Below are 24968 nucleotides of genomic sequence, written 5' to 3'. Positions count from 1 at the left end.
TGGCTACTCTGTAGGTCACTGACCCTAAACATCTGAGAACTGTGGCTGGCCCTCTCCACTTTGGAGCAAGTTTTGCCATAAACATGGCCTTGGCATCATACAGTGGGTGCAACTTAACCCATACCTTCTCTCCTACTTGGTATGTGACAGGAGACCTCCTTCTATTGTAGCCTCGAGCTTGATGCTCCTGGGCCTGAGCCACATTTTGCTGAACTTGTTGCAGGCTTTGCTGTTGCCTTTCTAACATGGAGTTAAGAGGTACTTTGGATGGACCCCTTGGTCGGAAGCCTCTGTAGTAGGTCTGTCTCATTGGTTTGTTGCTGCCCTGGTCTGGACCTCTCTGGTTCTCTTCGCCTTCGCCTCCAAAGTATGGCGGGTAGCGCCGTCTGCCTGGGTAGGAGGGCCTGCGCTGCTGTGGCTGCATGTCTCCCTCTGGGGCGCTCTCTGCCCCCTCGCGGCTGCTCCTCTCGCGGCCTTCACGACTTCCGCTACTCGGCGGCTCGCCCTCGCCATCGCTCTGGTAGTTCTCAGGGTATTCTCCATTGCGGGGTGGGCCCCTCCTGCGGGGGTAGCGCCTGTAGCGGTTCCGGTCAGCGGCGTACTTGCTCCCCTGGACTGGAACGCCTGCTGAGCCGGTGACGTTGGCCGCCTCTGCTCCCTTCTCCCCTTCAACCACATCAAACTCCACAGTGTCTCCATCTCCAACACTGCGAAGGTATTTCCTTGGGTTGTTCTTTTTTATGGCCGTCTGGTGTACAAACACGTCCTCTTTCGTGTCATTCCTGTTGATAAAACCATATCCATTTTTGACGTTGAACCACTTGACTGTCCCCAAGACTCTTGTTGCGATGACCTTCTTATCCGCCGCGGAAGCTTCGGCGGCTTCGCTGCTCATGGTTACTGGTTGGTAATGGTGGTCTTGTGCCGGCGGTGACTCTCTAGTGTGTTTCCCGGTGCTAGATAGTAACCTGGACCGGCGGTGGTGAGAGCTGCTGCCTTCGAGCTCTCTGCTTTCCTCTCTCCGCTCCCGTTGCCGATCGCACTGGGCTATAGGGGTCGCTGCTAAGTACAGCCCCACCAAGGGCTTCCTCTTTTTATGCGGTGCAGCCATTGCCCCATCCCATAGTGGTGTGAGACCTTGTTCCACAGATTCGTGCTCATTATGCGAATGTTCAAAGGAAGACTCAAACTGGATCAGCTCACCTGGCTGCCACTGTGGAGGGTCTGGCCCAGGCAGTAGAGGACTTACTCCAGGCAGCAGTAGAGTATTTACTACAGGCAGTAGAGGCAAGGGCAAGGGTCTAGGCATGAAAGGCAGGGAACCTTGCTCCTCAGTTCCCATTTCAATACCACCATGTTCAAAATGTTCTGAAAAGTGAACAGATGGTGCATCATCCCGTACAGGAGTGCTAGCCCTCCTGATGGGATTTTGTAGTTGAGCATTAAGCTGTTTGTCTCGTCTTTTCAAACACTCCACCATTGACCATTGGAGGTTATTAATATCGCTCTGAAAAGTATGTTGTAGTCGTTGACATTGACGGTCAATGTAACACCTGAGAATGTCATCTTGTCTAGTTGTATTTATATGGAAAGCCTGGATCTCTCTTTCCACAGCACTCAAACATGACTGAAGCTGTGTAATGTCAGTAGCTACTTCGGCTTCCCCCATCCCAGAGGTAGCAAATGCGCCAGAATGGATAACAGTGACCTCAGGTTGCCGTTCCTCACTACCCCCAGAGCCGTCATCATTCACATGCAAGTCATCAAGAGTCTCATCTAGATCCTGTACAGGATCTCTTCTTGTCACAAAAGGGCCAGCTGTGAAGTCTATAAGAGCCTCAGCAAGTTCTCCCTCTCCCTGGTCTGAGGCAATCTCTTCTTCAACAATACTCCCTGGAATAGGAGAATGCATAGATGTAGCCATGGTATAGCAACCCCAAACTAACAAAACAAAACAAAAGCTCGTAACAACAACATTGAGAATATTTTATATATTTTTTTTTCCTTTTTTTTTTTTTAAGGTCCCTTCGTGGTTGCCATTTCTGTAACAAGCTTGATAATAATAAACAAACCTGTTCAGCTATAAAGAATGAGAGTACTGGAACAGTGTTAAATTCAAAGTGTTGTATTAACCAAAAAGAGGATAAAAATAAATGGGGCACCCCATAGCAACGTATGGTACAACAAAAATCATCTCAAACCAATAAGAACGGTCCTGTCAGCTTTACAGTCCATTAGCCCCAACATAAATGTTACCATATATAATGTACCGTGTATAATGTTACCATGTATGTTACCATGTATGTTTACCATGTATAATGTTACCATGTATAATGTACTGTGTATAATGTTACCATGTATGTTTACCATGTACAATGTTACCATATATAATGTACCGTGTATGATGTTACCATGTATGTTTACCATGTATGTTTACCATGTATAATGTACCGTGTATAATGTACCGTGTATAATGTTACCATGTATGTTTACCATGTACAATGTTACCATATATAATGTACCATGTATGATGTTACCATGTATGTTTACCATGTATGTTTACCATGTATAATGTACCGTGTATAATGTACCGTGTATAATGTTACCATGTATGTTTACCATGTATGTTTACCATGTATAATGTACCGTGTATAATGTACCGTGTATAATGTTACCATGTATGTTTACCATGTACAATGTTACCATATATAATGTACCGTGTATGATGTTACCATGTATGTTTACCATGTATGTTTACCATGTATAATGTACCGTGTATAATGTACTGTGTATAATGTTACCATGTATAATGTTACCATGTCTAATGTAACCATGTATAATGTTCAGGCCTACCAGACCATGCAGCCTGCATGGTAGAGCTAGTATTGTCCAGCAACACTCAAACCTTTGAGTGTCCAAAAGGTGATAAGTCCTGGGTTGATCCACATCTTAGAAAAGGAAAGGAAAAAGAAGTAATCCACTGGGAAACACCACTGTAGCTGAACTGTCCTTGGTTACTGGAGAATTTTTTAGGAGGCCTGGAAAAATCCATCCTTCCTCTCACAATAGCAGTAGCAAACAAAAACTCCATGAGGCCATGATTCCAATCCAAGATGGCCCCCTGATGGTTAGGACCGCCCCTAACCACACCTGGAATCTTAAAGGTCAAGTGACCCAAATATGCTGACATTGGCATATCCTAACATATTGGGCCCACACTTCATTTATCAACACATTGACATTTTCTTCATAAAGTAACGCATGTTACAATATGTCAGTCACCTCTCCACTGACGTGTGGGGTCCCTCAGGGGTCAGTTCTGGGGCCGCTGTTGTTTTCCATCTATATGCTACCCCTTGGACAGCTTATCAGCTCATTTAAAGACATTTGCTATAATTTTTATGCTGACGACAGCCAGTTATATTTTTCTTTTAAACCCCAAAATGCCCATAAGCTGTCAGCTCTTGTTGATTGTTTCTCTAAGATCAATTCATGGATGGATAGTAATTTCTTACAGCTGAATAAGGGAAAAACAGAGTTACTATACTTCGGGCCAGACACACAAAAAGCTGATGTTGTAACTGCACTTGGTCCACTAGCCGCTTACCTGAAGCCAAGCTCAAGAAATCTGGGGGTCATCTTTGACCAGTTTCTAAATTTTAATGACCACTTAAAGTCACTAACCCGGTCTTGTTTTTTCCAACTAAGAAATATTGCAAAATTACGCCGCAATATCCCATATCACTGTCTTGAATAGGTTATCCATGTTTTTATTTCTTCACGAATTGACTACTGTAATTCTCTGTTCACTTGCCTTGACAAAGCAGCTTTGGCTAAACTTCAAATCATTCAGAATGCGGCCGCCAGATTGTTAACCAGAACCAAACGCAGAGAACACATTACCCCTGTATTAGCCACACTACATTGGCTACCTGTAAAATACAGGATTGATTTTAAAATTGCGCTCACCACCTACAAGGCTTTAAAGGGTGAAGCCCCAAGCTACATTGCTGAGCTTATAACCCCTTACTGCCCAAATAGGGCTCTCCGCTCCTCTGACCAAGGAGAGCTCGTCGTCCCCTGGACCAAACTAAAAACCAAGGGTGACCGGGCTTTTTCAGTCGTAGCACCCAAGCTATGGAATCAGCTACCTTATGAAACCAGGTCTGCTATTAGTGTGGAGTCTTTTAAACAAGGTCTAAAAACCTTCTTATACAGTCAGGCTTTTAATTGATCATGTATGTGGTATAACATGTGTGTATATGTGATTATATTTTTATTTATTTATTTTGAAGTATTCTACAATCTTGTATGTGATGTAACATGTGTGATTATTCTATTCTGATTAACCTTTTACTGCCTGTAAAGCACTTTGTGATTTTAATCTGGAAAAGCGCTATACAAATAAAATGTACTTACTTACTTACTTACTTACTTACTTACTTACTTACTTACTTACTTACTTACTTACTTACTTACTTACTTACTTACTTACTTACTTACTTACAGTAATACAAGACACAAGTATGTGTTGTGTGTGTGTGTGTGTGTGTGTGTGTGTGTGTGTGTGTGTGTGTGTGTGTGTGTGTGTGTGTGTGTGTGTGTGTGTGTGTGTGTGTGTGTGTGTGTGTGTGCGTGCGTGCGTGCGTGCGTGCGTGCGTGCGTGCGTGCGTGCGTGCGTGCGTGCGTGTGTGTGTGATGATACCAGTGAGCTCCCAGGGGTGTCTGTCGTTATAAATCCAGAAGACTCAGCACAAAGCAGCTCTCATTCCTGCATAGCAGCCAGAGTTCAATTACCTCACCCTCACAGACACACACACCTTCACACACACACACACACACACACACACACACACACACACACACACACACTCACACACACACACACACTTATGTGTATGGGGATGACTGCTTCTCTTGTAGCTGAATATGTAGTCATTCTGAACCATATGTCCATGATAATGATGCATTCTGTCAGAATTATGTTGTTTCAGGGTGTGATCAGAGAGGAGAGGAGATGAGAAGAGAGGAGGGGAGAGGAGAGGAGGAGAGGAAATGAGAGGAGAGAGAGGAGAGGAGATGAGAAGAGAGGAGAGGAGATGAGAAGAGAGGAGAGGAGAGGAAATGAGAGGAGAGAGAGGAGAGGAGATGAGAGAGGAGGGGAGGAGAGGGGAGAGGAGAGGAGAGGAGAGGAGGGGAGGAGATAAAGTTAACAGATAGCAGGCATGAGTGAAAGAGAGATGATCATTATTATCACCTCCTGCTTTTCAAATCTACTCTGCAGGATCTCTCCCTCACTCTTTCTCTCTCTCACTCTCACACCCACTCTCTTTTAAAATAAAATTGTACCAACTAACAGTAAAAAGACAGAAAGGGATATGTTAATCAGTTTATAAACATAATTATTTTTTTCTGTTGAACCCCTGAGGTCAACAGCTTCATATTCACTTGCTCTTCTTTTTCTGTTGCTTTATGACAGGCTCTTCTTCTTCTTCTTCTGTTGCTTTATGACAGGCTCTTCTTCTTCTGTTGCTTTATAACAGGCTCTTCTTCTTCTGTTGCTTTATAACAGGCTCTTCTTCTTCTGTTGCTTTATAACAGGCTATTCTTCTTCTGTTGCTTTATAACAGGCTCTTCTTCTTCTTCTTCTGTTGCTTTATGACAGCCTCTTCTTCTGTTGCTTTATGACAGCCTCTTCTTCTTCTGTTGCTTTATAACAGGCTCTTCTTCTTCTTCTGTTGCTTTATGGCAGGCTCTTCTTCTTCTGTTGCTTTATGACAGGCTCTTCTTCTTCTGTTGCACACTGTCCTCTAACCCTACATGCAGTATGGATGAAGGAGCACACTGTCCTCTTACCCTACATGCAGTATGGATGAAGGAACATGAACTGGCGCTGCACTGATGGCTGCCTTTCTGATCGCTCCGTCGAGACTGTGCTTTCTTTTGTTAATTTTTATAGTATTAGGAGTTTTATTTGCACCAACTGTTGGTGCATTATATGTGTATGACCGTCAGTCAATCATTGACATTGGATTAAGGAAAACTTACCGTTTGGATTGCTCTCTGGATCGGATCGCTGAACAGCAGAAATGGCCCGCCGAGATCCTTTGTTGTGGCCATGGCCAAGACCAGGAGAAGCCGCCGCGAAGACGTGGAAAGAGAGCCGGGGTCCGAAACAGACTGAGGTCCAAACGACACAGAACCACATTGCCCAGCATATTGTTGGCCAATGTGCAATCGATAGGAAATAAACTAGACGACATCAGAGCACGGATCCAATTCCAGAGGGACATTCGGGATTGTAACGTCCTCTGTTTCACAGAAACTTGGCTGAGTCCAGATGTCCCGAATCACGCAATAGAACCGGCAGACCACTTCTTCGTTCTCCGCAAGGACCGGACGGCAGAAGAGTCACTAAAGAAGAAAGGAGGCGGCATTGCCTTCATGATAAACAAGGAGTGGTGCGATTTAGGCAACACAAAGGAACTGTCTAACCACTGCTCCCCAGACCTGGAGTTTATCACGATAAAATGTCGACCCTTCTTCCTCCCAAGAGAGTTAACGTCCATCATCCTCATCGGAGTGTACATTCCACCACACGCGAACACTGGGGTCGCACTTTCAAAACTTCACGACGAGGTAAACAAACTCCAGGCAGCTAATGTTGACGCTGCCATTTTGGTTTTGGGTGATTTCAACAGCGCGCGTCTTAAAAAGGTGTTGCCGAATTTCTATCAGCATGTGACCTGTCCCACCAGAGGCGAGAACATATTAGACCATGTATACTCGCAATTTAAGAATGGGTACAAGTCACAGGCTCTTAGTCCATTCGGTAAGTCCGATCACGCCGCAATATTTCTTTTGCCAAAGTACAAACAAAGTCTCAAGCGAACGCCGGTGGTCTCGCGAGAGGTTAAGCGTTGGGCCGTGACGTCAGAGGAGTCACTCCAAGCTGCACTGGAATGCACAGACTGGAGTGTATTCCGTGATAACACAGCCAATATTAACGAATACACCGAAACGGTGATTGACTATGTCTGTACTCAGGTAGAAGAAACAATCCCCTCCACCAAAATTAAAATCTACCCAAATCAAAAGCCCTGGGTAGACAAATCCGTCTGTGAGGCTCTGAAAGTGCGCACATCAGCATACAACACCGGGCTGGTGACAGGCAACATGGAAGAACACAAGATGGCAAGATACAACGTCAGGAGAGCAGTAATAGAGGCAAAACGGCGTTACAGGGATAAAGTTGAACTTCAGTTTGAACAGGCTGACTCTAGAGGCATGTGGCAGGGCCTCAGAACAATGACAGACTACAAAGGCACCCCCCTCAAACTGAACAGTGACATCTCCTTAGCAAATTATCTCAATTCCTTCTATGCGAGGTTTGAGGCTGTGAATAACAACACCAGCCCACAAACCACGGCAATGGGGGGGGGGGGGTCTGCTGATGAGACTCAGTGTTCAGGGTAACAGAGCATGAGGTGAGACGGATCTTTAAAAAAGTGAATATCAGGAAGGCAGCAGGACCGGACGGCATCCCCGGCCGCGTCCTAAAAGTCTGTGCCGACCAACTGGCCCCGGTATTCACTGACATCTTCAACCTGTCCTTGGAACAGGCTGACATCCCCACCTGTCTGAAGAAGTCCACCATCATCCCTGTACCCAAAAAATCTACGCCCACTTGCCTCAACGACTACCGCCCTGTAGCCCTCACCTCCATAGCCATGAAGTGCTTTGAGAAGCTAGTGAAGGGCTACATCTGTTCCTCCCTTCCCATCAACCTGGACCCTCTGCAATTTGCATATCGCCCCAACAGGTCCACGGAGGACGCCATAGCCCATGTGCTGCACACAGCAGCATCACACCTGGACAAGAGGCAGGGGAACTATGTGAGAATGCTGTTCATCGACTACAGCTCAGCATTCAATACCATAGTCCCCTCCAAACTCATAGCCAAGCTCAGGGACCTGGGCTTGAACTATGACCTCTGCCAGTGGGTCTTGGACTTCCTGACGGGCAGACCCCAGGTGGTAAGAGCCGGCAACTGCACCTCCTCATCCATCACGCTCAACATAGGGGCCCCCCAGGGCTGTGTTCTGAGCCCCCTCCTCTACTCCCTGTACACACATGACTGCGTAGCACAGCGGAACAACAACACCATCATCAAATGTGCTGATGACACAGTAGTGGTGGGCCTGATCTCTGCCAACGACGAAAGGGCCTACCTGGAAGAGGTAGAGAACCTGTCACAGTGGTGTCAGGAGAACTGCCTCTCCCTGAACGTCAGCAAAACAAAAGAGATGATTGTGGACTTCAGGAGGTCGGGGGTCAAGGACTACAGCCCTCTCAGCATCGACGGGGCACCGGTTGAGAGAGTGAACAGTTTCAAGTACCTCGGAGCCCACATATCCGAGGACTTGACATGGACCACACACATTGACAGTGTTGTGAAGAAGGCACGACAACGCCTCTACTTCCTCAGGCGCCTAAGGAAGTTCCAAGTCAGTCAGAAGATCCTTAGGAACTTCTACTCATGTACAATAGAGAGCATCCTGACCGGCAACATCACCTCCTGGTTTGGGAATAGCACTGCACAAGACCGTAGCAGACTACAAAGAGTGACACGTTCAGCCGAACGCACAATTGGAGGGGGGCTTCCCACCCTCCAGAACATTTACAACAAGCGGTGCAAGGGGAAGGCTAAGAGAATTATTAAGGACTCGAGCCACCCGAACAACTGCCTCTTTGAACTGCTGCGGTCAGGCAAGCGATACCGGAGTCTTAAGGCGAGCACAGAAAGACTCAGAAGAAGCTTCTATCCCCAGGCCATCAGGCTGCTAAACGAACAATAATCGCTAAACGAACAATAATCACTATGCAACAACCATCAAATGCACACAGCACACACACCCACACGCACACACTCACTCAAACAAACAACACACTGCAGCACCCACTCTCCACACTTTAGATCACACAAACACACTTACACTTTATATTTATTGATAAAGGATTTGCACTACAACTCGTACACCTACTGTGAATTGTACCTAAATTGCACCTCGTCCCATTTCTCCATTTCTGCCTTGCACTATATAGTATTGTATATTAGTACACTGCACAGTATTGTATATTGTATGGTAACTACGTCTATTCTGCATCGAACATTGTACATATGTCTAAACTGAACACTGTGACCTCATTTTTTTACTTCTAATTTTACTATGTTATTTTATTTCATACTTATCTTGTCTTGCACAGTCTCTGGAGCGTAACAGTAAGAAGCATTTTGTATAAAAGTATTCTGTACTTCTGTATGACAACTATTAAAGAAACTTGAAACTTGTCATCTAACTCTACATGCAGTATGGATGAAGCAGCACACTGTCCTCTAACTCTACATGCAGTATGGATGAAGGAGCACACTGTCCTCTAACTCTACATGCAGTATGGATGAAGGAGCACACTGTCCTCTAACACTACATGCAGTATGGATGAAGCAGCACACTGTCCTCTAACACTACATGCAGTATGGATGAAGCAGCACACTGTCCTCTAACACTACATGCAGTATGGATGAAGGAGCACACTGTCCTCTAACACTACATGCAGTATGGATGAAGCAGCACACTGTCCTCTAACACTACATGCAGTATGGATGAAGGAGCACACTGTCCTCTAACACTACATGCAGTATGGATGAAGCAGCACACTGTCCTCTAACACTACATGCAGTATGGATGAAGGAGCACACTGTCCTCTAACACTACATGCAGTATGGATGAAGCAGCACACTGTCCTCTAACACTACATGCAGTATGGATGAAGCAGCACACTGTCATCTAACACTACATGCAGTATGGATGAAGCAGCACACTGTCCTCTAACACTACATGCAGTATGGATGAAGGAGCACACTGTCCTCCAACTCTACATGCAGTATGGATGAAGGAGCACACTGTCCTCTAACACTACATGCAGTATGGATGAAGCAGCACACTGTCCTCTAACACTACATGCAGTATGGATGAAGCAGCACACTGTCCTCTAACTCTACATGCAGTATGGATGAAGCAGCACACTGTCCTCTAACACTACATGCAGTATGGATGAAGGAGCACACTGTCCTCTAACACTACATGCAGTATGGATGAAGGAGCACACTGTCCTCTAACACTACATGCAGTATGGATGAAGGAGCACACTGTCCTCTAACACTACATGCAGTATGGATGAAGCAGCACACTGTCCTCTAACTCTACATGCAGTATGGATGAAGCAGCACACTGTCCTCTAACACTACATGCAGTATGGATGAAGCAGCACACTGTCCTCTAACCCTACATGCAGTATGGATGAAGCAGCACACTGTCCTCTAACACTACATGCAGTATGGATGAAGGAGCACACTGTCCTCTAACCCTACATGCAGTATGAATGAAGCAGCACACTGTCCTCTAACACTACATGCAGTATGGATGAAGGAGCACACTGTCCTCTAACACTACATGCAGTATGGATGAAGGGGCACACTGTCCTCTAACTCTACATGCAGTATGGATGAAGCAGCACACTGTCCTCTAACCCTACATGCAGTATGGATGAAGGAGCACACTGTCCTCTAACACTACATGCAGTATGGATGAAGGAGCACACTGTCCTCTAACCCTACATGCAGTATGGATGAAGGAGCACACTGTCCTCTAACTCTACATGCAGTATGGATGAAGGAGCACACTGTCCTCTAACCCTACATGCAGTATGGATGAAGGAGCACACTGTCCTCTAACACTACATGCAGTATGGATGAAGCAGCACACTGTCCTCTAACACTACATGCAGTATGGATGAAGAGGAGCACACTGTCCTCTAACACTACATGCAGTATGGATGAAGCAGCACACTGTCCTCTAACACTACATGCAGTATGGATGAAGGAGCACACTGTCCTCTAACCCTACATGCAGTATGGATGAAGCAGCACACTGTCCTCTAACACTACATGCAGTATGGATGAAGCAGCACACTGTCCTCTAACTCTACATGCAGTATGGATGAAGCAGCACACTGTCCTCTAACTCTACATGCAGTATGGATGAAGCAGCACACTGTCCTCTAACACTACATGCAGTATGGATGAAGGAGCACACTGTCCTCTAACACTACATGCAGTATGGATGAAGCAGCACACTGTCCTCTAACACTACATGCAGTATGGATGAAGCAGCACACTGTCCTCTAACACTACATGCAGTATGGATGAAGGAGCACACTGTCCTCTAACACTACATGCAGTATGGATGAAGCAGCACACTGTCCTCTAACACTACATGCAGTATGGATGAAGCAGCACACTGTCCTCTAACACTACATGCAGTATGGATGAAGGAGCACACTGTCCTCCAACTCTACATGCAGTATGGATGAAGGAGCACACTGTCCTCTAACACTACATGCAGTATGGATGAAGCAGCACACTGTCCTCTAACACTACATGCAGTATGGATGAAGCAGCACACTGTCCTCTAACTCTACATGCAGTATGGATGAAGCAGCACACTGTCCTCTAACACTACATGCAGTATGGATGAAGCAGCACACTGTCCTCTAACTCTACATGCAGTATGGATGAAGGAGCACACTGTCCTCTAACACTACATGCAGTATGGATGAAGCAGCACACTGTCCTCTAACACTACATACAGTATGGATGAAGGAGCACACTGTCCTCTAACACTACATGCAGTATGGATGAAGGAGCACACTGTCCTCTAACACTACATGCAGTATGGATGAAGGAGCACACTGTCCTCTAACACTACATGCAGTATGGATGAAGCAGCACACTGTCCTCTAACTCTACATGCAGTATGGATGAAGGAGCACACTGTCCTCTAACACTACATGCAGTATGGATGAAGCAGCACACTGTCCTCTAACTCTACATGCAGTATGGATGAAGCAGCACACTGTCCTCTAACACTACATGCAGTATGGATGAAGCAGCACACTGTCCTCTAACCCTACATGCAGTATGGATGAAGCAGCACACTGTCCTCTAACACTACATGCAGTATGGATGAAGGAGCACACTGTCCTCTAACCCTACATGCAGTATGAATGAAGCAGCACACTGTCCTCTAACACTACATGCAGTATGGATGAAGGAGCACACTGTCCTCTAACACTACATGCAGTATGGATGAAGGGGCACACTGTCCTCTAACTCTACATGCAGTATGGATGAAGGAGCACACTGTCCTCTAACACTACATGCAGTATGGATGAAGGAGCACACTGTCCTCTAACCCTACATGCAGTATGGATGAAGGAGCACACTGTCCTCTAACACTACATGCAGTATGGATGAAGGAGCACACTGTCCTCTAACCCTACATGCAGTATGGATGAAGGAGCACACTGTCCTCTAACTCTACATGCAGTATGGATGAAGGAGCACACTGTCCTCTAACCCTACATGCAGTATGGATGAAGGAGCACACTGTCCTCTAACACTACATGCAGTATGGATGAAGCAGCACACTGTCCTCTAACACTACATGCAGTATGGATGAAGGAGCACACTGTCCTCTAACACTACATGCAGTATGGATGAAGCAGCACACTGTCCTCTAACACTACATGCAGTATGGATGAAGGAGCACACTGTCCTCTAACTCTACATGCAGTATGGATGAAGCAGCACACTGTCCTCTAACACTACATGCAGTATGGATGAAGCAGCACACTGTCCTCTAACTCTACATGCAGTATGGATGAAGCAGCACACTGTCCTCTAACACTACATGCAGTATGGATGAAGGAGCACACTGTCCTCTAACACTACATGCAGTATGGATGAAGCAGCACACTGTCCTCTAACACTACATACAGTATGGATGAAGCAGCACACTGTCCTCTAACACTACATGCAGTATGGATGAAGGAGCACACTGTCCTCTAACACTACATGCAGTATGGATGAAGCAGCACACTGTCCTCTAACTCTACATGCAGTATGGATGAAGGAGCACACTGTCCTCTAACACTACATGCAGTATGGATGAAGCAGCACACTGTCCTCTAACCCTACATGCAGTATGGATGAAGGAGCACACTGTCCTCTAACACTACATGCAGTATGGATGAAGGAGCACACTGTCCTCTAACACTACATGCAGTATGGATGAAGGAGCACACTGTCCTCTAACACTACATGCAGTATGGATGAAGGGGCACACTGTCCTCTAACACTACATGCAGTATGGATGAAGGAGCACACTGTCCTCTAACACTACATGCAGTATGGATGAAGGAGCACACTGTCCTCTAACACTACATGCAGTATGGATGAAGCAGCACACTGTCCTCTAACACCACATGCAGTATGGATGAAGGAGCACACTGTCCTCTAACACTACATGCAGTATGGATGAAGGAGCACACTGTCCTCTAACACTACATGCAGTATGGATGAAGCAGCACACTGTCCTCTAACACTACATGCAGTATGGATGAAGCAACACACTGTCCTCTAACACTACATGCAGTATGGATGAAGCAACACACTGTCCTCTAACACTACATGCAGTATGGATGAAGCAGCACACTGTCCTCTAACACTACATGCAGTATGGATGAAGGAGCACACTGTCCTCTAACCCTACATGCAGTATGGATGAAGGAGCACACTGTCCTCTAACTCTACATGCAGTATGGATGAAGGAGCACACTGTCCTCTAACTCTACATGCAGTATGGATGAAGGAGCACACTGTCCTCTAACACTACATGCAGTATGGATGAAGGAGCACACTGTCCTCTAACCCTACATGCAGTATGGATGAAGGAGCACACTGTCCTCTAACCCTACATGCAGTATGGATGAAGCAGCACACTGTCCTCTGACACTACATGCAGTATGGATGAAGCAGCACACTGTCCTCTAACCCTACATGCAGTATGGATGAAGGAGCACACTGTCCTCTAACCCTACATGCAGTATGGATGAAGCAGCACACTGTCCTCTAACACTACATGCAGTATGGATGAAGGAGCACACTGTCCTCTAACACTACATGCAGTATGGATGAAGGAGCACACTGTCCTCTAACTCTACATGCAGTATGGATGAAGGAGCACACTGTCCTCTAACACTACATGCAGTATGGATGAAGCAGCACACTGTCCTCTAACCCTACATGCAGTATGGATGAAGGAGCAGCACACTGTCCTCTAACACTACATGCAGTATGGATGAAGCAGCACACTGTCCTCTAACACTACATGCAGTATGGATGAAGGAGCACACTGTCCTCTAACCCTACATGCAGATTTGACCTGAAACTTGAACGAATGACCCTGCGGTCACCAAGTACTGATGGTCACTGACCCTCGACACTCATCCTTCCACTAGGTTCCTGCCCTCCGGTCACCAGGACCCTCTTACCAATAAAGGTTTAATACCGTCCACTCGTATACATACTTTAGAGTTTATTTTCACAAAAATTGGGATTTTGACTCAGAATGCAGACAACAGATTTCAGAATAATGAATCTGAATCAAGTCTCTCAATTATTCCAAAACATGGAGAGACCTTAGCCATTATCTATTGTTGTTACACTTTACTTAGCCATTATCTATTGTTTCTACACTTTACTTAGTTATTATCTATTGTTTCTACACTTTACTTAGATATTGGTATTACTTAGATACCAAATTCTCATCAATACTAGTAAACAACATGGCCCCCCTCAAAATCACCAGGGTTAAAAATCGCGCTGAGTCATGGATGCATTCAGACATACTGACCGCTATGAAAACCAGAGACAAAAAATGCTCTTGACTTCATAAAAGTCAGTCAAAGCTTGCCAAAAGCTCCAACAGTGATCTCCAAGTCCACGTGGTTAAACTCAAACAACAAAGAAACAGACAAAGAAACGATGTAAATAACATGATCAAATCAGCACAAAAAAACGTCATCAATGATCAAATGGAGGAAAACAAAAACAAACTCACAGAGCTTTGGAAATTACTCAACAACCAACTAGGCTGCAGTAAGAAACTGAAAACCAGATTTATAAACATCAACATTAAAACAGAAAACACTCTCATCACAGACAAGCTGGATGTGGCCAATTACTTAAACATTCTTTACAAACATAGCCACAACACTGGTTAATAAACTACCCTCCCACACTGGGCATTTTGGAGTAGAACACATCCTAGCCTTCTACAAAAACCTAGGGGTCTGCAAAGACGATTTCAAACTATAAATGTAAATGTATACATTTCAAACCTAATAAGACCACTGGCCATAACAATATCCCCTCCAAATTCCTCAGAGACTCAGCAGCCACCATCACCCCAGTCATCACCCACATAATAAACCTCTCCATAAAACAGGGACACGTCCCCAAAGATAGAAAAAATTGTGAGAGTGACCCCACTGCACAAAAAGGCAGCAAATTAGACCCAGGCAACTACCGCCCTGTTTCTATTCTTACCTCCATCTCGAAAGTTATGGAAAACATTTTCTACGAACAGGTCGAAAAGTACCTGGCGGAAAAAACGCTCATCTACGAATTCCAATCTGGCTTCAGAACATCCCATTCCACTGACACATGCCTTCTCTATTTGAATGACCACATCAAACAAGAGGTGGACGTGGGCAAATACTGCGGCATGGGCATGCTGGACCTCCAAAAGGCTTTCGACACTGTCAATCACTCCATTCTGATTGATAAGCTAAAAGCAATTGGTTTTGATAGTTCAACAGTGAGCTTGATGCAATCCTACCTGGAGGGGAGAGAACAGATGGTGGAGGTGAACGGTACACTGCCCCCCCCCCCCCTCCCAGTGAGCTGTGGTGTTCCACAAGGAAGCATACTAGGACCGCTACTGTTCCTAATTTATGCAAATGACATGTCATCAGCTTGTGACTGCAACTTGTTCCTGTTCGCAGGCAACTCAGCCCTGCTGGTCTCTGACAGGGACAAGTTGCAGGTTGAAAAAGCCCTCAGCTCTGAACTCGGTAGAATCTGCACCTGGCTCGTTGATAACAAACTATCATTACACCTGGGTAAAACAGAATCCATTCTCTTTGGATCAAATAGCAAACTCAGCAAGGCCAACGCAGGCCTGTACGCTGCGACGAGATCGTCGCAAATTGCCCCCTAATTTGGCCGGTGCGAATGAAAAAATTATATCTACTCGCAAGCTTGCGAATAGTGATTTCACCCCTTCATTCGCATTTCACTACACTAACATTAGCCTACAACCAGGGCTGTACAGGCGACATAATGTTGCGGTTGTAATTTCATTAGACAGACCAGCGCGGACATTTAATAACATGCAATTTAATTGACACGAGCAATGGGCTAACGTTAGCTGGTGGTCCCGAGTGAAGCAGGGACGGCGGAGCTATAGGCTAACGTTAGCTGGTGGTCCCGAGTGAAGCAGGGACGGTGGAAAAGTGAGGAAAGGGGGTGGGTTATATTGACAAGTGACAACGCTTGACAACAGAAGTTTAAACATAACTTCATATTTATTAGTTATTCGTTTCTGTATATCATCCACTTTCCATCTCCGTGTTAGACTCTTCCTGTTTACATTAGAGTGTGACGTCATCACCTACGGCAGCTTAGACGATCAAAACGCGAACCTAGAACAAAACCCGGGGGGGGGGGGGGGGGGGGGGCTGGGTCTCTTGTGCGTTCTCGCCCCCTCTCTCTCTCTCTCTCTCTCGCTCTCTCTCTCTCTCTCTCTCGCTCTCTCGCTCTCTCTCTCTCTCTACATTCAATGATTTAAAGTAGCCAAACGTTACAGACAGTATAAATACTAACTGGATAGTTGATGATAAACATTTAATTTCATTATCTGAAATATTCTAAAATCATTAAGTCTGCTATAAGCCATTATCCCTTTGTGTGTAATTATTATTTTCTCACAGTAGTATATATATATATATATATATATATATATATATATATATATATATATATATATATATATGTGTGTGTGTGTGTGTGTTTGGCTAAAGTGGATAGAAAACACAGTACTGTGCAAAAAAAGGGCACCCAAGAGTTTTTATATAAATAGTCTTAGATGTAAATAATTTTTTTTATTAGTGTGTCAGTAGACTACTCTTAGTACATTTTCATTCAATAATTTTTTAAAGCATCTTCATGGTTTAATAATGCAAACATATGTTGCAGGGACTTATTATAATCATCATATTGGCGTGACTGTATGCATCAAAGGGTTAAATCAAGCATTTTAAGTGCTTTAGGAAATGTCAAAATATTGCGATATATATTGTGTATCGTGATATGGCCAAAAAATATCGCAATATCATTTAGAGGCCATATCGCCCAGCCCTACTATAATGGTAAAATAGTTATTTAAAAATTTGCCCCTAAAAAATATTCTTTGCCCCTAAATTTCTCATTTAGGGGCAAGTGTGCCCCTAGTGAAAAAGCTTAGCGTACAGCCCTGCAACGGCTTCTCTGTTACAGTGGGGGACAATATTGTCACAAGAAAAGATGAAATTACCTACCTGGGTTCCATCCTAGAGGCAAATCTTTCCTGTGACAAAATGGCAAAAAGTCAACCAGCAAACAAGATTATTGTACCGGATCTCCTCTCTGGTAAACAAGAATACCTTGAAGACTCTAACAGGAGCACTCATTCAAGGGTACTACGACTATGATTGCACCTCATGGTACCAAAGCACCTCAAAGGCCCTTAAAACTAGGCTACAAACGTCACAAAACTGGTCAGACTACTGCTTGGCCTTACTCACAAAACCCACCTTACCCCTGCACATTTTTACAACCTATGACTTCTCTGGATCCGCGACGATGTTCGGGAAGTTTCCCACGTTAATCCCGAGCTCAGATGCAAGGACTTCGCTGCATGTCCCTCGGCAGGTGACGGGAGCCGTCAAAGACGCAGACACCGGGGCAGGCGAGGCGGGGTGCTTGTAAAACTCCGCAAGTGCCCTTTCAAGCCTCCACTGCCCTCCATCTACCTGGCGAACATGCAGTCCTTGTCAAACTAAACCGATGAACTGATGAGAGCGGATTCACTTCCAGCGGGAGGCAAGAGACTGCTCCACGTACTGTCTCACGGAGACGTGGCTAGACAGCAACACGCCAGACTCAGCTTTTCAGCTTCCGGGATTCGCTGTGTTTCACTCAGACCGACTGAAGGAGTGCACCGGCAAAACCAAAGGAGGAGGGGTCTGTCTTCTTGTGAATGAAAAGTGGTGTACCGATACTACGGTCATGAACAAGACCTGCAATACTAATCTTGAATGCCTAGTCATTAAATGTCGCCCCGTTTATCTCCCTAGAGAATTCCCAGCTATCTTTATTATTGCTGTTTGTAAACAAAATCCTGGATCATTGCTATAGCAACATAAAAGCTGCTTACAGGTCTCTCCCAAGGCCAGCTTTTGGTAAATCCGATCATCAATCGATTCTTCTTCTACCGTCATATACTCAGAAAAATAGACAAATCAAACCGACGGTACGCTCCACTCAATGTTGGACTAAAGATGCTGAAACACTATTACAAGGGTGTCTCGACGCCACAGACTGGTCTGTTTTTAAATGTGAGGACCTTGACCAATACTGTGATGCTGTCATTGGATATATCAACTTTTGTATTGACTTGTGCATTCCCCGCAAGGTGGTTAAGCAATACTCAAACCAAAAACCATGGCTTAACTCTGATGTTAGACTCAAACTTACTGAACGAGCTACTGCTTTTAAATCTGGGGATGCAACCAGTTATAAACTGGCTAGATACTCGCTGGAGCGGTCAATAAGAGCCGCCAAGCGCTCCTATGGAGAACGTATTGAAGGACATTTCTCTGGCAGTGACCCCCGTCGGATGTGGCAGGGACTGAACACTATCACTTCCTACAAGCCCAGGGGCCTCGCCTCCGCTGAAGGTGATCACTCGCTTCCCGGTAGACTGAATAACTTTTACTCCAGATTTGATGAAAGTAACACAGAGCGTCCTGTTTTTATTCCTTCCAACTCCAGTGACTTGTCTGGGCTGACTGTCACAGAACATGAGGTGCGCAAGGTCCTGTCCAGTACTAAGGCTAGGAAAGCCACTGGCCCTGATGGCACTCCTCCCAGGGCCGTCAGACTCTGCTCTGAGCAGCTTGCCCCTGTGCTCACAGACCTTTTTAATATGTCACTGGAGCGCCGCCTTGTTCCAAGGAGCTTCAAGGAATCTACTATCATTCCGGTTCCCAAGAAATCACCTGTGACTTGTCTTAATGATTACAGACCTATTGCTCTAACCTCAGTTTTAATGAAATGTTTAGAGAGGCTAGCGGTGAATTATATAAAAGGTCAGATTCCTACCTGTCTTGATCCCTGGCAGTTCGCCTACAAGAGAAATAGATCAGTAGATGATGCTATTTCCTTAGCTCTTAATCCTGTGTATGAACACTTAGATAAGAAAAACTCCTATGTTAGAATGTTTTTTATCGACTATAGCTCTGCTTTTAATACGCGTATTCCATCTAATCTGATCCACAAACTTCAGTGTCTGGGTCTATGCGACGCTATCTGTGAATGGATTCTTAGCTTTTTAATTTTGAGACCTCAAAGAGTCAGGATTGGAAACAACATGTCTGATGAAATTGTTTTAAGTACTGGTTCTCCACAAGGCTGCATTCTCAGCCCTTTACTGTTCTCTCTCTGCACTCATGACTGTACTGCTTCCTATGATAACAATCTGATAGTAAAGTATGCTGATGATACCACGGTCATTGGGCGTATAAACTCAAATGATGAGTCATTTTACAGATCAGAGGTGCAGAACCTAGTTAGGTGGAGTGAGACCAATAACCTCACCCTGAATGCCTCCAAAACGAAGGAGCTAGTCATCGATTTTAGACGTAGCAAGGTACCCCATCTCCCCATTACCATAAATGGCTCAGAGGTGGAGATGGTGAGCGGTTTTACATTTCTTGGGGTCACTATTTCAAATGACCTGAGCTGGCACTCCAATACCAGAACCATTGTTAAAAAGTCCCAGCAACGTATTTTCTTTCTCAGGAAACTGAAAGAGTTCACAAATAACAGGGTGATTGTTACAGATAGTGTTGTCGGAGGACCCAATTGCTGAACAGAATGAGGATAAGAGGTAACAGGCAATACGAGACGTGGAGCCAGGGGTGAATAGTATAAAAAGTCTTTACTTCAAAGGCAGCAGCAAACAAAACAAGGAATAGCTCAGCTAAGACTGGCAGAGGGCAAAATACTAAATAAAGAATAATCTCATAAATGAGAGCAAATCCAAAGGCACAACACAAATTCACTGCAAGGCAGGCAAAGAAAAATAGAACAACTGACTACAAATAAAACCCTAACAAACTAGACGAACTTTACACGAAAACAAAGAATGGTGGAACAAACAAATTGACACTTAGGAAACTTACTAGGAACACAGGAGAACAGCACATGAACAAGGACGTGGACATCAAACATGGAACCGAAACAATGAACCGACAACAAGAGTAGGGAACACACACCAGATATAGGGGGAACAATTAACACTAGAGAGACAGCAGGGCAATTAGCAAAACGAGACGCACATGAGAGGGAAAGCAGAACTAACACACAGGGCTACAGGAAAACACAAGGCCAAACACACTGGGGAATAAACAGGGAAGCACACAGAACTAACACACACAAGAAAAGACTGAACACTAGACAGAGTAAACATAACAACCATACAAAGAACTAATAAACATAACAATTAACAAGGGAACAAGAGACAATGTAGCAGGGGAAGGGCACGGAGAGACATGTAGACATTAAAGATACACCAGTGCACCAGGAGGGTATGCATGAGGGAGATAAGGGCAAGTTCAGATGAATGTCCAGCAGGGGGAGGTACAGATGGGAAATGTCTGTGCAAAGGTGGGGGTAAAGGTGGGGGTTGTTGAGGAGTACAGAGAGGAGAGAAGGGTCCTAGAATAGGCGGAGGAATGTTGTTCATGAGTGGAGGGAGACCATGGGAGAGAATGTGAAAAGGTGGAGGCTCTTGAGGAGTACAGACAGGGGAGAAAAGTCCTGGGAATTGTGGACCCTTACAGTGATTCTACACAACTTCTATCGCTGTGTGATCGAGAGCGTTCTTACTTCCTCCTGTACTATATGGTTTGGTAACATCACAGACCAGGAGAAGAAATCTCTGAACAGAATTGTGCGTCTCGCACGCAAGACAATCGGGTTTAGCCTGCCAGCTCTAGAAGAGATCTATGGTGCCAGGCTGATTTCCCGTGCCTCTGGCATTATCAACGACCCCTCTGGTCACCCAGCCGCAGGCCTCTTTGTCCCCCTCCCCTCTGGCAGACGTTACCACTCTATCACATGCTCTACCTCTCGGTTTACTAAGAGCTTCTTCCCAAGTGCTGTGCGCAGCCTGAATAACTCCAAAGGCTAGTTTTGTATTTTATCCTATTTTGTTTCTGTGTGTTTATTAGTGTTATTAGTCAGGTTTGTGGAAGTGCTTTTTTTGTGTGTCTGTGCATCATGCACTTTGATTATATGCACTTTTACTGTAATTTGTGCCTCTATGCATTATGCACTTTTAGGGGATGTTGATATCAATTTTTGCATTTGTCCTTTTATACTGTCTGTGTTTTTACATATTTTTCCTGTACTGTTTCTACTCTGCTCCTGTATTGGATTAGTTGTAGACACACAGTGTTTGCTCTGTACCTGTATCCAATGTGGATTCGTCCATACATGGCAAATCAAATCTTTGACTTTGACTTTGACTTTGACTGAACTGATTGATTGATTGATTGATTGATTGATTGATTGATTGATTGATTGATTGATTGATTGATTGATTGAAAACGTTATTAACAGATTGCAGAATGGGTACAGTACAGTACAGCTCAATACACACAATTGTTAAGGGGATGCAGACCAGAGAAAGACTTTCGTCTTGTTTACATCAGGGTCCCCCATTTTCAATTCATCATAACTGACATACAGATAGACAGTACTGCTACATCTATACATTTATGACATACCAGATTTGCAAATACAGTACTGTTTGTGATACAAAAAGAGTCCAGAAAAGAGAGTATATACATTTGACGTAGAAACTGTACATTGGAGGAGGTTGGGTAGGTGGGGTGGGGTTGGGGTGGGCGGGGGACTGTACATTGAAGGTGGTTGGGTGGGTGGGGTGGGGTGGGGGGTTGGGTAGGAGGGGTGGGTGGGTGGGGGACACTGTACAACTGTACAAGCAAAACTGTACATTGGAATATTGACAAAACCATACTTGGTCATTTACTGTACATTGGAGGGGGTTGGGTTAGGACATTTACAGGGGCCAGTTTCGAATTGCAGTCTCCCGTAGGTGTTCTTTGAGAGTGTTTTTGAAAGTGGGTAGTGATTCACATTCCTTTACAGCTTTGGGTAGGGCGTTCCACATTGATGTGGCATAATTGCGAAACGTGTTTAGTCCCTTGTTTGAGCCGAATCTGGGTTTAACATGATTTGTGGAGCTCCCTCTGGTGTTGTGATCGTGGTATTCACTGACCTTTGGGAAGTATTTTGACATGTACATGGGTACCTTGGTCGTGTAGTGTATCTTGTAGACCAGGCCCATTGCAAGTTGCTGTACTCTGTCGTCTACTCTAAGCCACCCTAGGTTGTCAAAGTGGGCAGGGGTGAGGTGGGTTCTAGGAGTAAGGTCAAGTAGAAGTCTGACCAGTTTGTTTTGTGATGTTTGTAATCTTGTTTTTAGCGCCTTTGAGGTGCTTTGGTATAGTGAGGTGCAAGCATAGTCGTAGTACCCTTGAATGAGTGCTCCTGCCAGAGTCTTCAGGGTATTCTTGTTTACCAGTGAGGAGATCCGGTACAAGAATCGAGTTTGTTGGTTGACTTTTTTTATTACATTGGATGCCATTTTGTCACAGGAAAGATTTGCCTCTAGGATGGAACCCAGGTAGGTCATTTCTTCTTTCCTTGTGACAATATTGTCACCCACTGTAACTGAGAAGCCGTCGGTCTTGCTGAGTTTGTGAACTGAACTGAATTGAACTGAACTGAACTGAACTGAACTGAACTGAACTGAACTTTGGATAAAAGCGTCAGCTAAATGACAAAAATTGTAATGTAAACTGAATTGAATTGAACTGAACTGAACTGAACTGACCTGAACTGAACTGAACTGAACTGAACTGAACTGAAGCCTCCTCTACGTGTACTGACTGGTAAGAGCAATTTTACATTCCACTCCATTCATTTTGGAGCTCTCAGCTGAGGGCAGTTGAGGGCAGTAGTTGCCTCAGGTCTGACCCGGGGTTTCCCCGCCTCTCGTTGCCATGACGTTGCAGTGACAGGAAGTTCTTCTTCTTCTCTGGAGGAGGTAGTGTGCTGGTGATGATGGATGGGCCTGAGTTGATTTTTAGACACACAGAAACTCATCTCCTCTCCAGTATAATTGGCTTCTTAACGCTGAATGACAGAGAGACACAGAGAGAGAAAGAGACAGAGAGAGAGGGAGAGGGAGAGAGAAAAAGAGAGAGGGGGAGAGAGAGAGAGGCAGACAGAGAGAAAGGGGGATAGAGAGAGAGAGATGGAGAGAGACAGAGAGAGAGACAGGGAGAGAGAGAAAGACAGAGAGAGAGAAAGACAGATAGAGAGAGACAGATAGACAGAGAGACATTTAATATATATATATGTCCTTTCTTTTTCCTTCTCTCGCGATCCTTCTGTCTCGATCCTTCTCTCTCTCTATCCATCTCTCTATATCCTTCTTTCTCTATCCTTCTTTATCCATCCTTCTATCTCTATCCTTCTGTATCCATCCATCTCTCTCTATCCTTCTTTCTCTATCCTTCTTTATTGTGTCGTCGTCGTCGTCGTCGTCGTCGTCCCCCCCCCCCCCCCCTCCATCCCCCAAGTGACACTGGCACAATGACACTGCACTGCACTGGTCTTTACTGGAACTCTGCACTTTACACTTTATATATATGTATTTAAATTATTAATCCTCCACTGCACTGTTTTTTGTCCTGTGTCTGTGTTGGTGTTGTTGTTACTGTGAAAAAATTTATGAAAAATGCATACACTGTAATGCTGCAACAATTACCAATGTGTTTTTACACAAATGGCTTAATAAAGGAATATTTAGACGGGACAGAGCATATTAATGGACACTACAAATAAATGCAGTGTAAATACACAGGATTTAGCAAGGATGCTAGTTTTTATTTTGCTAGTATCCATCCTTCTCTCTATCCTTCTCTCTCTATCCTTCTTTATCCATCCTTCTCTCTCTATCCTTCTTTCTCTCTGTCCTCTTCCCCCCTCTCTTCCTGAGATGTGATTGATCAGATCATTCTGATGTCTGAGATGTGATTGGTCAGATCATTCTGATGTCTGAGATGTGATCTGTGTCTGTATATAGATCATTTCCTCCACCTCTCACTCTATTCTCTTCGACTTTTTGTGTCTCTCTCTCCATTCATCCACCTCTCGCTCCTCTCATCCACCTCTCTCTCTCTTTGCCTATCTCTCTCTTTCTCTCTCTCTCTCTCTCTCTCTCTCTCTCTCTCTCTCTCTCTCTCTCTCTCTCTCTCTCTCTCTCTCTCTCTCTCTCTCTCTCTCTCTCTCTCTCTCTCTCTCTCTCTCCCTCTCCCTCTCCCTCTCTCTGACCTGAGTCTCATCTGGTTGTAGAAGCTACTGGAGCTGCAGTTAGTTGCAGGTGTGTGTGTGTGTGTGTGTGTGTGTGTGTGTGTGTGTGTGTGTGTGTGTGTGTGTGTGTGTGTGTGTGTGTGTGTGTGTGTGTGTGTGTGTGTGTGTGTGTGTGTGTGTGTGTGTGTGTGTGTGTGTGTGTGTGTGTGTGTGTGTGTGTGTGTGTGTGTGCTTGGGTGGGTGCGTGCATCCATGCGTGTGTGTGTGTGTGCGT

General features: G+C 44.9%; 1 pseudogene across 1 annotated transcript in view; it reads right to left on the bottom strand.

The window, feature by feature from the left end:
- Nucleotides 1-24968, bottom strand: part of LOC311229771 — a 106844-nt pseudogene that overhangs the window by 65474 nt on the left and 16402 nt on the right. The window contains exon 2 of the transcript in view: nt 125-1042. The product of the transcript in view is annotated as an uncharacterized misc_RNA (transcript). The remainder of the gene's footprint in view (nt 1-124; nt 1043-24968) is intronic.

This window comes from Notolepis coatsorum (assembly GCF_963971535.1).
Source record: "Notolepis coatsorum genome assembly, chromosome: 6".
Taxonomy (NCBI): domain Eukaryota; kingdom Metazoa; phylum Chordata; class Actinopteri; order Aulopiformes; family Paralepididae; genus Notolepis; species Notolepis coatsorum.
Note: the sequence above shows the minus strand (reverse complement) of the source record. Positions and strands in the feature narration are given on the sequence as shown.